Here is a 5,744-nt window from a genome sequence, read left to right on the forward strand (position 1 = left end):
AACTCTGTCTGTTTTTTATGTTTTATTTATATTCTTATAAAATTAATGTGGGATATAGAATATGTAATACATAATATAAATAGTAAAATGAAATGAAGTATTGAATGTCTTATTGAATATATGAGATATTGAGTATTAAATATAGAGTGTTAATATATAAGGATTAGTATACTTTCCTGCCTCATGGCATTCATCAGTCAAACCCATATATATATATATATATATATATACACACACACACATATATAATGTTAGGATAAAATCTTTATAAGAATTTATCAAGTAGTTAGCGTGAAAAAAACCTCATAAGGAAAAAAAAAACATCATTTTTTCCCATAAATATATATAATTTAATTTATATAAGGGCATTACTATACAATAATGCCACACGCTTAGAGGGACCTCATAAGACAAAACTACCAAAATAAGCACATTTTTACCGATCGCGAAGGAATACAACTTTCAAAGTTAACCTCCTAAAAACTTTTAACTTAACGGTAAACCAATGGTTTCATAATTAACACACCAAAACTATGCAGTGCGCTATCAGCGTCAAAAACTGAATATGAAACTTACAGGGTACACTGGTCTACAAGGGATTACAATCCCAGTTGGACTGTCTGTGAGGGAGCAATCCTTTTGGAAGAGGCGTTCTATCTTGCAGCGTATTGTGTCTGTTTCTTTGGCGTAATGAAAGAAGGCCTTTGGGTTTGACTTAATGTTTTAAATAACCCAGGACCTTTTGCTACTTTTGGGATGTTGGTCGAGTCATTTTGCAACCTTCGTCCGTCGTTTCATGAGGATCTTCCTCTCCTTTGGAATCTTGTTCCTATTTGTTTTGACCTTTTGCTCTGGGACATATTTCTGGCATATGGATTGCACAACAGACATGAAATATTCTAGTTGATCTGAGTACAACTTGCTCCACGAATAGGTCATTGATGAGGATGAGTAAGGAGCTTGCTTGCAATGAGTCATTTCTGAGAGCATGAGTCCTTCGAGCCATTTGATGTTTGGAAAGTTGAAATCACGCATAAGAAATAAGCTCACGTGGGGTTCCAGTTGCATGAGGATTTCTTTTAATCCCCTTTAATTCTGCCGCACGAGCTTCAGAGACTGCAGCACAGCGCGCAGTTTGACTTACAAGAGATACTCCAGCAACTGTTGCTGCGCGCGCTATGGGGACTACAGGGGAAAGACAGCAACTACTGGAGGCTACAACTTAGCGAAGGGCTACATGACGTTCCTACTCAAGGCCATGCTCCTCGCGTTAGTCAAAGACAGCATTTCAACTACGATCCTACAATTGACTTGAATAACCACCCTGACGTTCAACTAGGCTGTATGTCCACAATCTCTTGCGGCACTAAAACGTGACCTAGACAAACTCCCGCCATGTGCTGCTCCAACGGTTTGATTACAGTATCTCTTCTACAAGATCCTCCACCTTTTTTTGACTCATCTTTTGACAGGGGCGTCTCTATTCTCATGACTTTCTCAAGAGGTTACGTGCCTACAACTACGCGTTCCAAATGACTTCCTTCGGCGTCTAATCATACGAGATGGGTATTTCATGCCTTCCTTTAAAGTGCAGGGGCAGATTTACCATAGAATTGGTTCTCTGCAGGTGCATGATGTTGCCTTGCCTCAGTTTCTTCAGCTCTACTTCGTGGGAGACCACGCTGACCAGGCATACTTAACAAAGAGCTCCGGCAACGCCGAGTACGCCTGCTAGTTTATATATGTGTGAGCGACATAGTTTCCACCTACTAAAATTTAGTCACAAGGTATTGGTCGGCCTGAAGCTATGGTTGTAAATACTTGCCGAAGGTACCGCACAGTGGAACTGAAACCGAAACTGCAAGGCGAACTTCTTAATCACAGTCACGGCGAATTTATAAATTTAACTCGGTAATATCAACATTCGAATTTTCAGTGCTTTAGATTTTATAATAATTATAGTTATTATGATTTTATGCTAGTTATAGATTGTATAATAATAGTAGTTATATAATAATAGTAGTTATAGCGATCACATTTCTATGAATAACGAACGTGTCAAAACTAACTTTGGAAAACCGAAATCAATTTAAATTATTTTTAATCCTATTAAATCTACCATACCATATTTGATTTAAACGCAACCCCACTGTCAAAACCAACTGTAATTTTAAAAATTCACTATTTTAAAATCTCAAAATTTGTATCATAGTCTGTTTAATAAAATTGCTATAAAATATACTGAATGTAAAAATACAAATTTTGATACGACCCACTTAAATTGTATATAATCTATTCTTTATAAAGTACAATTTAAGCTTTTATGTTTGCTCTGTTGGCCCTGTATTTATTTTCTCTCCAAAACACGCCTACAATAGACCTAGAATAGTCACACCCCATTTAAAGTTAGAATTGAAAACTAATGACCTTGACCTTGACAGCTAAATATAATCCTTCTCCCTATTCCGTAGCAGTATACCATCCCACTGACGCCATATTTAGCATTATTTCATGTTATCTCCTTTCCTCTGCTCCTCTCCACTTGCTTCTTTATCTGTCTTCCAATTTTCCCTTTTTATCTTGTTATTCCAAAACATCAATTTCTATTTTGTGTCACTATTCTCTTTATAATCTTCATATTCTCTTCCGCTACTCTCTGTTGTTTTGATCAATTCCACACCTCAGTACTGCTAATTTTCTAAATTTATTTTAAAGTCCTCAACGTAACCCAAATTTCCTTCTAATACTTTAACTGTTATAACCTCCATCCTCTCATTCCTTACTCCAAGTGACTCCATTAACGTGCTGCATCCTTTCTGGTTGGTAAGTCTCAGATATCAAAGTACACTGCCGGTTTGTTAGAGGTAAAAAAATAGATATTGCTATGCACACTCCGAGAAATTTATCATTGGAAGATCAATGGAAGTACAATATCTGTAATTATGTTGATTCGTTGATAACACAAAAAGTATTTGATAACAATAAGCTACGAAGAAGTCATCTTCATCTTAGAAGCTATAAATCTAAATAGAAAGTCTTACGAATAATCAAAAATATATTGGCAACAAGCTGTAGCAATGAAATTCAGAAATGATGTAGGAAGATATGATAATATCAACAAAGATGTACTACATGGGTGCGCGTTTATTGCCTGAACAATTTTCATTATACACTTAGATAATTATGAGAACTATTAAAAGATCCACCAGATATACATATAGGAGAACAAATCATTAAAATATTCATTTTACAGACGAAAATTTTCATAGCAACAACAGAGAATGATCTACACATTTAGTACTCTATTACTTTAATCTCTCCTTGTTTCAGTTATTGGGCTGTGTCCGTGCAGGGGCACCGCGTTGAAAGGTTTCTTCGATCAAAATAGTAATTATTTTTCTTTTTAAGTCTAATACTTATTTTGTCGGTATCTTAAACTGAATCGCTAAGTAACGGGAACATAGACTAACGAATATTGATTTTTAAGTGGATGGGGACAAACACAAAGACAGTACATTCGCACGGACACACTTACGCGCGCGCGCGCGCAGAGGAACGCACATATGTGAGGATTTTCTACAGAGTACTTTGCAGTGGAGCTGAACTCGAAACTACTACGTCGCGAAGAATATTTCTTAATCACACAGCCATGCCTCTGCCTTTTAAGACGGAAGATAAAAGATGAGCCTAGGTCTAGAGAGAAAAAGAATAAAAATCTTAAAGAAAATACCGGTCATTTGCAACATAGGGATTAATGGAACAACCGTGTAACAAGTTGGTAGTTTTAAATGTTTGCGAATCACCATAATATCAGATGAAGAAAACCTCAAAGATATTAACTCAGAAAGTTAAACATGTCAAGGCTGTTTTCAGTGAGATCAAATTTATGTTTAAAATGAACGACTATTGATAAGAGTGAGGAAATATATATGTGAATGTGTGGTAAGAAACTTGCTTGCCAATCACATGGTTCCCAGTTCAGTCCCACTGCATGGTACGTTGGGCAATTCTCTTCTACTGCCTCGGGCCGACCAAAGCCTTGTGAGTGAATTTGGTAGAGGAAAACTGAAAAAAGCCTGTAGTATTTATGTATACACACACACACACACACACACACACACACATATATATATATACATACATACATACATACATACATACAGGATACCCCCAAAAATATATGCACACTTTAAGTACTTGTAAAGTAGGTGTTTATTAAAATACATTTCATTTTCAAAATTTAATATTTTATTTGGCTAAAATTACATACTTTAAGTCAGTGTTGGTAGAAATTAAATAAACTTGCAAATACACGTTCACTTTACTAAATTTATATTCGGGCTAAGCCCGAACAGCTCGAGTGCCGGAGTCGCCACTGATATATATATATATTTGTGTGTCTGTGTTTGTTTCCGCACCGTCGCTTGACAACCGATGTTACGATGTTTACGTCCCCATAAGTTAGCGGTTCGGCAAAGAGACCGACAGAACAATTACTAGGTTTACAGAGAATATGCCCTGAGTTCGATTTGTTCGACTAAAATCCCTGGAGTTTATGCTCCAGCATGAACGCAGTCAATTGATTGAAACAAATAAAAGAATATAAACTATTCTTACACATGACTGTGTGATTTGAGACATCAATAAACAAGCACAAAAGCTACCAAAATTGCAGAGATGTATTTCTTAAACGACTAGTGAAAACATCCTATGCAGAGAAAATAACGCAAGTTGAAGCTCCTTGACAATCTGCACCCCCCACAACCACAACCACATCCACCTGTCATTCATTTTGGAGGAGCGTGGCTTAGTGGTTAGGCTGTTGGAATGATGATCGTAAGATTGAGGTTTCGATTCCTGGACCAGGCGATGCGTTGTGTTCTTGAGCAAAACACTTCATTTCACGTTGCTCCAGTCCACTCAGCTGACAAAATGAGTAATCCTACGAAGGACCGACGTCCTGCCAACGTGGGGAATATATACGCCATGGAAACCAGGAAACTGGCCTCTATGAGTCGGCACGAATCGAGAGTGTAAATTTATCTTTATTTACATGTAGTTCATTAGGATTCATATGCGATGACAAGGTCTTTAACAATTGAAGAACACTCGAAGATGACCAAAAGAAAGTTGAAGAAGGCAGAGAGAAAAGCTAACTGCTTGACTTACCAGCAATGTATTCAAAGACGGACTCAGTTATTTACTGAGTTGTTCGTGGGACTTGGAGGCCCATGGTTGTCGGTGCCCGTAGAGATTGACTATAAAGAAGCTATCCTCGGTAAAAGTTCGTAGTCACTGTCGTATGTATGTATATATGTATGTATGTGTGTATGTATGTATGCATGTATGCATGTATGCATGTATGTATGTGTGCATGCATACGTGCGTACGTATTGATGTATATTTATATAGTATGTATATTTGGATGTATTTATATATATTTATATGTATATGTGTCTGTGCATGTATGTGTATATACATGCATACATTCCATCTCGCTGGTCGTAGGGAGGGAGCCTTCTCTTTTGTCAGCCGTTAGAAAAGTGCACTCACGTTGTTTTGACCCCTATTTCTAGCAATGCTGATGCTTCGTAGGACCCTTCGTCACTTTAGTGATAACTGTACCTGTTGCCTATTGGTTCTAAATTTCGAACAGTCACCTTAATAATAATAATAATAATATATATAATAATGACAATTAAAAGACCCCCTAAAAACATACAATCAAATAAATTTCTATTATC

At 36.8% G+C, this 5,744-nt stretch overlaps 1 long non-coding RNA gene across 1 annotated transcript in view; it reads left to right on the top strand.

The window, feature by feature from the left end:
* The window catches only part of LOC128247352 (uncharacterized), a 166,378-nt gene that overhangs the window by 2,752 nt on the left and 157,882 nt on the right, over positions 1 to 5,744 (top strand). The window lies entirely within an intron of this gene.

The sequence above is a fragment of the Octopus bimaculoides genome, chromosome 3 (genome assembly GCF_001194135.2).
Source record: "Octopus bimaculoides isolate UCB-OBI-ISO-001 chromosome 3, ASM119413v2, whole genome shotgun sequence".
Lineage (NCBI taxonomy): Eukaryota > Metazoa > Mollusca > Cephalopoda > Octopoda > Octopodidae > Octopus > Octopus bimaculoides.